At 46.4% G+C, this 11,970-nt stretch overlaps 1 protein-coding gene across 1 annotated transcript in view; it reads right to left on the minus strand.

The window, feature by feature from the left end:
* LOC136842141 (nonsense-mediated mRNA decay factor SMG8-like) overlaps positions 1–11,732 on the minus strand; it is a 29,524-nt gene extending 17,792 nt beyond the window's left edge. Inside the window, exon 1 of the mRNA XM_067109501.1 lies at positions 11,490–11,732. The gene's annotated coding sequence lies outside the window, so the exon portion shown is untranslated. The remainder of the gene's footprint in view (positions 1–11,489) is intronic.
* Positions 11,733–11,970: the final 238 nt, after the last annotated feature.

Here is an 11,970-nt window from a genome sequence, read left to right on the forward strand (position 1 = left end):
CGTCCTCATGGCGGCCCATGGGTCGTACGACCGAACAAGGCCTGAAGTTTTCTGTTGTGCCGAGATTGTGAACAGATCTGCTCTGGGCGCCCCCACGAATTAGAACAGCCTTTCCGCTACTTCCTGATGGAGGACCATTGGTCCCTACCACACAACTCCTGGCGGCTGAGCTTGTCCATACATTTCCTCTTGCCTAGATGTATCTGGCTGACAGCTCTACCGAGTGAGCTGCCCACTCGTGCACCTGCATTTGCCAACTGATGAAGCTGATGGAGACACAGTCCCCTGCTGTTGACATATGCCACTACGTGGTATTGTGGCTCATCAAGCCTGCAGGAGTGTCCATCACTGATCCAGACTCCTGGAGGCAGGAAGGCGCCTTGAGGCTCCAGGATGTTTGATGTGAGGTGCTTGTCGTCTCGGTTGCCACACACTCCCGAAGTCAGCAACTCCTCCAGGTGTGCGCCCCATCCCTCGGTGCGTCCGAGAACAAGCATGTCGGAGGGAATTAATGCGGGGATACTCCTATTAAGAGGTTCTGTCGTCAACCACCAGTGGAGGTCCTTTCTCACTTCCTCGGAAGAGGAATGAGGGAAGGACTGAAATCTCGGGACTGGGACCAGAGCTCCTTTAGTCTCCACTGGAGAGACACACACTTAGTGAATACGTGAGGAACTAGCTTTTCTAATGGCGACCAGGTGACCGATGGCGACTTGCATTGCGAGCTTATTGCTCCTGTCGAGACAGGAACAACTGTGCTGCCTCCTTGAACTTGCTGATATGAGAGTCCGAGGGAAAGACTTTTGCTGCCACCGTGTCTATCAGCATGCCCAGGTATTTCGTCCTCTGGCAGGGTGAGATCTGACTTCTCCAGATTTACGATCCTAGTCCTGGCAAAAACTCGAGAGACGATCCCTGTCCGCAGCAACTGCGTGAGGCACAAGCCAGGACCTAACCAGTGCGTCGAAATGCCTCGAAGGCATTATCCCGTGCAGTGGGCCCCAAGCTGACACGAGAGAACACTCGTGAACACCTGAGAGCGATCAGGCGAAACAAAGTACCCTGAATTGGAAGACCGACTCCCCGAGGACGAAGCGGATGCTGCGCGAGGGCGGATGGATAGGTATTTGAAAATCGCATCCCTCAAGTCCACAAATAGCCTTGAAGTGCGTTCTCCTGATGAGGCCAGCACCGATTGTGCTGTTTCCATCGTGAACCGAGTCTGGCGAAGAAACGGTTCCAGGGAGAGAGGTCTATGACTGGTCTCCATCCCCCCGAGGCTTTCTCTACGAGAAAGATCCGGCTGTAAAAGCCTGGAGACTGGTCGACATGACTTCTACAGCATTCTTGCTCCAGCATGGCTTGCACTTCTTGCTGTGGTGCGATGTCCTTCAACCCGAACCTGAAGATAAGTTTGGAGATGGACGGTGTGAGTGAGGGAGGCGAGAGACTCAAGGTAGGAGATATCCACTCAGAAGGACATCCACTATCGGGTGCCGACAGATGTCGCTACTCCACGTTGCCCAATGGCTCGACAGGCAACCCCCACCTTTGGCAGCTTCTGGGGAGGCGACATACGCCTAGCGTTCCCTTCTTCTTCTTACCCTTGCCCCTCTGCCGGATTGGAAAGGGGGCTGAAAAGACAAAGATAACCCCCTTTTCGAGGAAGAAGAAGGCTGGAGGTGTTTCTCAGGGACCCCTTCGGACTGGGACTTCTTAGGGGCCGGAGAAGAGCTCAACCTGGCCGGGCCTGGCTGCGGTGAACGAAGACCCGGAGGTCTTAACCACTGCCTGGTGGACAAGCCGGTCGCGTTCTCATCGACACGGCGTTTGTCCACCGCGCAGCATCCACCAACTCTCTGGGAAGAGAGGAGGAACCCAGCAACGGTCCATTCTGGAAGCGGTGCCGACTCGGGACGTGCAGAGACTTGGCAAAGCGGCGAGGAAAACGGCGTCTCTTCGCTACAACACCAAGTTTGCCCACAGGTTGCAGTCTGGTGGGCAAGGTAGGAAATAGCCCTACCTCCAGACTGGCGCAGTCTCCCAAAGCAGAGTCCTCCCCCAGATGCGATAGCGCCTGAGAGCGGCTGCCTTGATACTGTGAAGGACCTGAATCAGGCAGGGCTGCCTGAAAGGCCGCCATGGCGGTGGCTTCCAGGGTTGCAGCTTCTTGCTGGGAGAGAGAAACATTCTCTGCCGACAATTGCTGCAACGAAAGACCCGGATCCAGACGAGTCAGGTCCGGGTCAACCTGTTTAGTCAGCAACGCTCCTTCCACTGGTGAGTAAAAACGCTTCTGGCGGTGGGGAGGAAGAAGCCTCCGAGCGGCACCGATCGAGGAACTGTCTTGCCCAGACACAAGACCGTTCACTTGATCAGTACCCCTCGGCAGCGTGAACCACGGCAGCCCACAGTGGGTTCCTTCTTAGGACCCCAGAAGGATCCAGCGCGAGACAATCCACAGATGAAGCCGTGGTCCCTTCCCAAGGTCATTGTGCCAAACAAATCAAGCGCCGATAACCTCCGAAAAAGAGTCCTCTGTATTTGGGGGTGTCCGCATCTGAACAGAGGACCTTAAGTCCTTCAGGGTCACGGTCCTCCCGAACTACTCTCCCGCAGGAGGGAGAACCTCGGCAGACCCCTGAGGATCTTCCTGAACTACTCGGGCATAGGACTGGTCGGAGCCAGCGAGCCAGGAACATACCCCCATGCAGTTGAACTCTGAGGAGAACCTCCCAGAGTTCCTCCTCTCCAACTCACGCCCCCTTTGGAGGAGACCGAAGGAGAAGCGGAGGGGACAAGCGAGGAGAATCGGGCGCTCCACTGCCCTTACTGGCAAGAACCAGTAGAGGCAGCAGGCCGAGCGGTCACCAACCAGCGGTGATGGCGGGCCCTCAGGTCGAGAGAACATTTCAACCCAGGTAAACGGTCTCCCGAAGAAACCGAGCCGGCTTCCTTGGTCAGTCGCGCATTCGCCTCCCCTGAGCCAGTCTGATCGAGCAGCGGCGGCTGTGTGACACTGTCCTCTGGCCTTTGAACTTCTTAGAGGCGAAGCCTCTCGGGAGAAGACTGAGCAGGACTGCTGCCATTTCTCCATGCCTTTCGGCCCCTCGGGGGCTGAAGCATTATCCAGGAACCTGACCTGGCACTGGATGGAGTGCCAGCAGGAAGGAGGCACCTGCATGCCCGGCTCTTTCTCATCCACGCCCTGGTCTGTCTGGCGAAGTGTCCACGTGACAGACTGGAGTATCCTGGTCTCCTTGGAGACCCGAGGTGCTCGAACAACTCCTTGACGAGTCCGCAGCCAGTCGCTGGCCTTAGAAGCAGGAGGTTTCTTAGGCGCAGCGGGGAAGTCTGCATTGTAGTCTGCACACCCCTTGGCTCCACGCTACCCCTGGCGGAGGGCAGACAGCCCGTTCCCTGAATCGAATCGGGAAGAACCAACGAGAGAACCTACTGCCTTCTGTGTGGAAAGAGGCAGACCCTTAGAAATCTCAGTACGAGGTTTCTTAGGGGGGGGAGAGACAGACTTCTTCTTCTTCGGCCGCGAAGCCTTGGAAGAAGAAGAGGAAGAAGCAGCAGACGACGACGACGACACCTTCCTAGACCTCTTCTTCTTCTTCACCATCTGCTTCAGGAAAGCAGTCAGATCACCAATCCAGAAGCGAGGGCGGACTTAAGGAACAGCGGGAGGGCCACAACAGCAGAAGAGTGCAACCGGGCAGAGGCAATTGGGCTCGGACCAGCAGTACCTGGGCAGCGAGCAGCGTGTCGGCCAGGAACGAAGTGGCGGGCCCGGGGATGCAGCGCCACCCCTCGCGTGTAGATCTGATGCGGGCGGCGCCCGGAGGTCGCTGGAAGGGAACTGAAGACGAGGCGAAGGGCGGGCTGGAGAGACAGGCGAGGAACGTATCAGGCCAGGCCATGTTCAACAGCGGGGCAGCAGCAGTCACATCTGAATTACGATGACGTCACCATGTAGGAGGGCCAGTCTTGAATGGTGCCGCATCCAGGTGGCAGAGGAACGGCGTGCGCTGGCCGCGGATGACGCCAATACCTGGGTGTCAGATGCGAAGCAACTGAAATCGCATCTGGACAAACGCGAAAGGTGACAGTCGTGGTAGTGGCTGTTGCTGCCGTGTGGAGTCGCATGACTGGAGGGGGGCCATGGGGCCAAACCTTCAGAGCCAGGCCAGGTAGGCCCAGGTGCAGCAGGGTGAGCTTGGTATCATCTATCATCGTCGGCTATCGGGCCCGGTACCTGAAGCAAAAGTCGTTAAATAGAAGAAGCCTCACTCGCTCGAAGGAAAAGCTCCTCTCCGGAACGGGAAGGACTTCCGAGATGAGCCGCGGTCCAACTCTCCCCGATGCCCTTCCACAAACGAAGAAGCGTGGGAAGGAGAGATCTCACCGAGGAGAGGGAGCAGAAGAGGAAGTTCGGCTGGGAGGTGAAACGAACCCGAGCATGACCTGCTTGAGTGCGACTCGGGTGATATTTCCCTCGGACGACTCCTTGGTAGGCTTCACGACGGTAGATCTCCTCGCCGAACTTGCCCCATTGCTCGGAGGACCACAAACAACACTCATCACAAGTAGGTCGCGTGAACACACCCGCCCCCTGCAAGATGTGCAGAGGCGTGTGGGTCCACATCGACTCTAGATCTAAAAAGAATTACACTTTTTTCCTCCACCCCAGGACACACACGCTGGGGATGGGAGGATTTAAATGATTTATCACCAACAACAAAAAAACAGGAAAATTCCCACCCAAGAATGATGAAAGAAAGATGCAGTCGAGCGAGGAAGCGAAGAACAACGTCCGATGCGCTACGGCGGCCGAAAGCAGGTGGAATGTTTACATCCGGGCAGAGCGGTGCTCTCGCCTCTGGACAGTAACTGCCTAACCTTGTTGAAGTTCAACGGCCGTTTTCCAGCCTACGCCTGAAAGTATCTCCTAATGTAAAGGACCGAGGGTTTGTATATTGTGTCGGAACAATTAGGCCTTTGACAAAGAATGACAATGAGTTCTTAGTCAGAGGGTGAGACGGGTTCTTGACAGAGCACCAGAGGTTACTGGATGATCCTCTGATCTTCTCGGTCCTACTCAGGTAATACCTTAAAAGCCCTAGCAGGACAAAGAACTCTTTCTTCTTTCTCAGAGCCAAGGTATCCTTTAAGATCTTAATGGAGGAAGAATGGGGCTAGGGCTTGGAAGGGTCCTTGTTCTTGGCTAAAAATCCAAGGGTAAAGTAGCAAACTGCATCTCTGTGAAAAAACCTACCCTTTAATGATGGCTTGGATCTCACTAAAATGTTAGCAGTAGCCAAGGCCACGAGGAAGAGAGCCTTCTGAATAAGGTTTCTCCGAGAAGAGGAAGGAAAGGGTTCAAAAGAGGGACCTATAAGCCACTTCAACACTACATCCAGGTTCCAGGAGACCGGGTCTTCCTTTCTTTGCTTAGGCGTATCAAAGGACTTAACAAGATCGTTAAGATCTGGGATTGATACAAGATTCAGGATCCCTGTGTTTAAACACTGAGCTAAACACAGCTCAACAACCCTTAATGGTGGAGGACGAGAGATCCTAGATCTCCTCTGATAAAGAAGGAAATCTGCAATTTGGGTCACAGATGTCTCAAGAAGAGACATTGAGTCTGAGACATAGCTTTGGAAAACCAACCACTTTGCCTGGAAGGCGCCACTGGGAACTGGCGCCTGCGATCTATGTCGCCTCTGCAAGCGCATCTCCCTAAAACCCTTACGCTCTGACAAGCTTCCAGACAGTCTGAAGCCTGTCAGGGCAAGAGTGGACAACCCTTTGGTATCTCTTAAAAGAGTTTGTCTGAGTAGACAAGGTTTTTAGGGGAGGAGTCTCGGAAAGTCCACCCACAACCATAGCAGGTCGTGGAACCATTCTTTCATGGGCCAGAACAGCAGTAGTAGTAGTAGTAGTAGTAAAGTAGTTTAACCAGACCACTGAACTGACTTTCAGCTCTCATAGGGCTGGCCTGAAGGATTAGAAAAAAATTACCAGGTCAAGGCCTGAGGCTAAGCACTGGGACCCAATAGGTCATTCACTACGATGGTGAACGAATTAAAATGAAATTAAAAACTGCACATACGCACATGTTCTCATACTGTAACATATACACACAAATACATTTACCCATGGTTCCACATTAAAAAGGTATATTAAAATTCATAATATTTAAAAAAAAAAATTTTTAATTTACATTTTTATGTTTTATTAATTAAACCAGTTCTTCATGAACAAAATCGGAATGACTGAAAGGTAAAGATTCTGACAAAATTTCATTAATTGATTTGGAGTATTTTCCAAAAGTTGACAGTCGCTGTTGGTCATACTTTGGACACTCACAAAACATAGGCTATGTCTGGCAATTATTATCATCTTGCACTCCGAGCACTAGGGAGCCTGGCCACGTGGACTGCCCATCAAGTGTCCACGTGTCAGAAGAGTATGGTCTATTCTGAGACGTGTTAGACTACTTGTGCATGTCTCTCTCTCTGATATGATGAACTCCATTTTTCAACATTAGGTTTTATTTGTTTTAAATTTATTATTTTCAGGTTCTTTCTTTCATATATATTGCCATTTACTTACGATGACCACCTTTGTATGTGTTACATAATCAGTAACGGATATTCACATTTGATCCTATCATGTGGGTTGCTTCGTTGGCTGCTTTATCTGCCTCTTCATTTCCTTTGCTCCCTACATGGGCAGGGATCCAACATATTTCTACATTTTTTCTGCTATTATATAAGTTATGGAGATATAATTTAACTTGTTGTACAATATTATTTTTTGATTTGTAACTCTGAATAGCTTCTATAGCGCTTCTCGAGTCACTAAAAATCACAAAATTATTGAATGATGTTTAATTATTTTTATAGCTGATGCAATTCCACACAATTTTGCTGTGAACATTAAGGCATTATTAGAGAGAGAGAATTGATAAGTTTTGTCTTGGGACACTGCAGAATATCCCACTCCGTGTTCTGATTTAGAGCCATCTGTATAGCCTAGATTGCGTAATGTGGACCTTTTCGGCTTATATGCTCTATTGTATGTTGTCTATGGTGTTTTGTTGTATATGAGTAACTTTTTGATAAATATTTCAGGAGTACAAATTCTCATTTTATTCATTGTCCCGGGAGGACAATCTTCTAGCTCTAATTGGGAAAGGTGGAGGATGGTTATTTATAAATACATCTCTTAATTCAAATAATTTTTTTGTTGGAGAATAACTTGTCTGAATTCTTGGAGCACTTTTCTTTGTTACTAGCTCTCTATGGAGAAACAGAGGTAATTCACCACATTCAACTTGTAAAGATGGTTTTGGTGACGATCTAAAGGCTCCTGAACATATTGTAAGGCCTTCATTGTGAACAAGGAGTAACATTTTCAGTGCTGCGTCCAATGCTGAGCCATATACTTCACTTCCATAATCAATGGTAGACAGAACTGTTGCTTTATACAGTACAGTAAGGGTATGTCTATCGGCTCCCCAGGTAGTGTTTGATAGTTTTTTAATTAGATTTAATGCTCTTTCACATTTTGATTTTATGTTTGTTATGTGGGCTTTCCAGTTCAAGTGAGTATTGAATACTAATCCCAAAATTTTGCTGTTTGGCCAATTGGCATACTATGGTTTCTGATTTTAAGTCTATTTCTTCACCATGTTTCCATATATTTTTATAAAACATGATTGCAGAGTTTTCTCTATGGAAAATTTAAACCTTACAGATAAAAAGGGCCCATTCCTCTATTTTTACTATGCTTTTGTGGTGATTAGTTCTGCGGAACTTACCATGACACCATAACCTCCTAGTCCACAGTTCTCCCAGCGCGGGCGGCGAGCAACACTCAGCAAGTAGGAAAATTAGTGATGCCCCTTATACGCGGGCGGAAGCCAGAAGGAACAAACTCTTCACGTCGATGAATGTATAGGGAGTGAAGATATTACATCCCAAACTATATCTCCGAATGTATAGGGGCGCCTTCAGTATTTACGTAAAGGGCTGCTGGAAGAGAAGCAATATCACTCGCTTACGCTTCTCCAATTACATCCTCGGCCATCAAACCCAAGACAGCGCAGGGAACGACGGCTTATGCAAGGTTATCACAAATTGTGGGTTTGTGTTAATAAATATCACACACATGTATATATAAACAAAAATACAGAAAGAATGGACTGACTAAGGAATCCTAATGTACCCTAACCTAACCTAACCTAACCTGGCAGGCTGTGTTACTCTGCCTCCCGGACCCCACGGTGAAGGAAACTCCACTTTTAACCAAAAGCTCCCCTATAACACTGCGCATGCGCGACAGCATTCAGGATGGCCAACAATGGTTACAACTTCTGATGTTAGGCTAATGAGCCTCGGTCTGCAGTCGACCGACAAAAAAATAACAGTAAATTCTTGATAGGGTAAGCAACCAAAATACTATAGGAAAAGTCAATTTTCAAAGTAATACCCCATGCGGAGTTATTGCTTAGTTCAACCAAGTGTTCATCTCGGGGATACTTACTGTAAAATTATGCCAAGGAAATCAGATGTCTCGGTCGTAAACATTCTCCAGCAGTAGTAATAGTAGGAGTGCGATGTTTCTTTACCAAACGGCTCCCTCGTTCGTTCTTTGCTAGTGCTTACTCCCAGTATATTTTGCTAGGTAAGGCCTTTTATTTTTATCAGTTTCCTCTTTAGACAGAGCTGTGAATAGTATGATGTTAGCTATTACTCGTTATCTTCAAGATATGGCTGCTGTACGAATCTAAATCTAGCGATGTTGGGCAGTAAAGTAAAACATGCTCTTGGTTTCCAATTTCCTATTCACAATGTAAACATAAGGTTGATTCCTTCGCACCTTTAATCATTCCATGTCGTTCAGTTCTAGCTTGTTCAGTCTAGGTCTGCAAATCAGCATGGTTTTTTCCCAGTAACAATACCAAGGTCCTTCTCCTATATAAACCTTAAATTTTCTTTAAATTTCCGGTGTTTGTTTCATTTATTTGTTTTCTATGTTCTTTTGTTCAAATCGTTCATAATCTCTTCTGTTATCTTTAACCGATTCATTTTTGTTTATGTGGTTGTTTAACTATTTCATATATTCTTTCTTTTGCAGATTCCGGGGTGTTTGCTTGTTTTCGAATTGATCCATGGTTACCTCATAGAGGAATGCATTCCTGTTACTACCATAGAGGGTAAGTGTAAATATCTAGCAATGCTTTCTGTATTATAGTACTAGGTCGTTCGGCGGTCTTCCACCAGGGCGGCACTGCATTTGCGGGTGACTGCAGAGCCTTGCGGCCATCTTTAAAGGCCTGGTAACCGCGCAAATTGAACAGGGGTTTAGTAGAATTGTGATATTTTTAAAAATCCTGATCGCTATAATGGTACGATGCTCGGCTTATAGTTGCCAAAATAGGAAAAACAAGTCTTTAATAGAAAATGGGATAACATTTCACAGGTAAACGAACCATAATTGAATTTATTTATCGTTAATTTTGTACTAGTCAGATATATGTCTCATATGTTCAGCATATTATCATGGCACATAAATGTACAGTAGTGACAATTTAATTTTGATATCAGAACATTAATATATTACTTTATATCATGTGGCATGTAGACATGCCACATGATATAACATAAGAACGGTCTTGATGGTTAATGCTTAGTGTGCATGGGCCTATAGGTAAACACTAGACCGCGGATGTGTCAACCTGTCTCGCCTTTTAAGCATGTTACCGAGATGCATGAGGACGCAAGCTGTATCTTGTCAGTCATTAAGAATTATCTGCAGTATGTATGTAGGCTTGTATGATATGGTCTATGCCATAATTTTTCAGTTTTAGACATCAAAGGCAGGGTTAGGGTTGTTTAACAATATGCGCAGGCTACCACCATACTTGGTTTCTCAACGAAATTCCGAAACGTCATATTTGTGGAGCAATCGGGTCGTTTATGCCGTAAGCACGTTTACATGCAAAATGGGCGCCGTGTTTAGTACCAGCCCCTTGGGGATGTACGTAAAACATGAAATAATAATGGTAAATACCATAAACATAACGTCTTTTCGGGGAGAGCGTTTCAGGACGACATAAACAACGCATAGAAAACATCCTATTATTCGATTTTAAGTTGAAATAGCTGGTTTTTTATTTGTTGCAAATCCTTTCTGTGTCAGCATGTCATACAGTACTTTCAACATATTCTTGCGGCACTTAGGGGCAATGGCGACTTCAGTTTTGAATTCGCAACTTTATTCACCTTATACATGCTGTGAGGTTCAAGAAAGGTCAGAAGTGAGACTGATTCTTTATTGTTGTTGTTGTTGTTTCAGATTTAGCTGGCCTTGTGCAAGCACGGGCTCTTGCTCATAGAGCAGCCTGTAGTTCTTTATTGTTCACGACAGGTACTAGCCCTTCGTTGGCTGAGTCGGTTGAGCTTCAGACTGTCACTCGATGGGCCGGAGTTCAATTCCCCAGGAATTTATTTCTGGTGATAGAAATTCATTTCTCGCTATAATGTGGTTCGGATTTCACAATAAGCTGTAGGTCCCGTTGCTAAGTAACCAATTGGTTCTTAGCCACGTAAAATAAGTCTAATCCTTCGGGCCAGCCCTAGGAGGCTGTTAATCAGCTCAGTGGTCTGGTAAAACTAAGGTATACTTAGCTTAACGACAGGTACTTATAATGAGAAGAGCGGACGGAAAGGTGGGGGGCGACCTGCAGGTTGCAGCCCTCGCTGCATCTGTACAGAATTGTGTTTGTTGAAAGACATAAAATGACATATACAGAGCATAACAGAACATGTACGTACAAGGCAGATATGTATATCGGCGAATAGGCCGTAGAATGATACATATAATGAGATAGATAAAGAATCTGAAACAATAACAAGTGACAAATACGATATGATTAATGTACAAATGTAGAGCGTGTGTGTCTTAATACTGCCTCTGATTACAGTGTGATACATTCCAGAAAAGTGAAAAAGAAAACTGAATCATTTGATAAATGGATAAATGTATATAGGCTATACAAATATATGCAGCAAACCTCATATCACTGAATTCACTCTACCTTTAGAATAACTTCCCCAAGATGAATTATGAAGAAGAAAATTATTACAAAGAAGCTCATTAACCTGGACTCATGGAATTCATAAATCATTGGTTGGTATTCAAATTCGGGATGAAGCTAGTTATTGAGAGATTTCAAAATATTATTTTGTGTAGACACATGTCGTATCCAAGCTTCTGCATGGATACGACATTGTGCAAAACCTTCTTCCCGATTTAGGGTAATTATCATCTAACGATAATTATTTGGTTTAATAACAGAAAATTATGAGGCATTAATTTTTTTTCTTTTGAGATAATCAAACACTGTGGCGGAATTCAAAACCACAAAAACAACACACAACACAGATACATAGAACACACACAACACTCACCCTGATCCTCGGTTGCTGGGAGATGGATTAAGGTGTCCACGGTCGCCAACACAGCACACAAAACCACACAAACAAAACTGAAGACAGACTCTACACAACAAGGAAATATAAATAAAAAAAAGGAAATAGAACCATATACACACAAATAAATAGCACACCAACAAGAAAAACTAACAACTCTCGGAAAAAAATTGTCCAACACGAAACCACTGACCGGCACTAGCTCTGACTAAAGACTCTCCCAAAACCGAAATCTCCTTCACATTTCCACAGACAAACAGCGCCGTAAACAGAAACTCAACTAACGACATATCCCTCTTCCAACAACCGAAACACTTACTAGACAATTACACTCGCTCCTACTCTCTCTCTCTCTCTCTCTCACACACACACACACACAGAACGTTGGGAAATGCTAAATCAAAATTCATTCTGTCCCTCTATAATTCTCCCCCTTTTAGCATTTCCAACCAACACTTTC

Source organism: Macrobrachium rosenbergii, chromosome 9 (genome assembly GCF_040412425.1).
Source record: "Macrobrachium rosenbergii isolate ZJJX-2024 chromosome 9, ASM4041242v1, whole genome shotgun sequence".
Taxonomy (NCBI): domain Eukaryota; kingdom Metazoa; phylum Arthropoda; class Malacostraca; order Decapoda; family Palaemonidae; genus Macrobrachium; species Macrobrachium rosenbergii.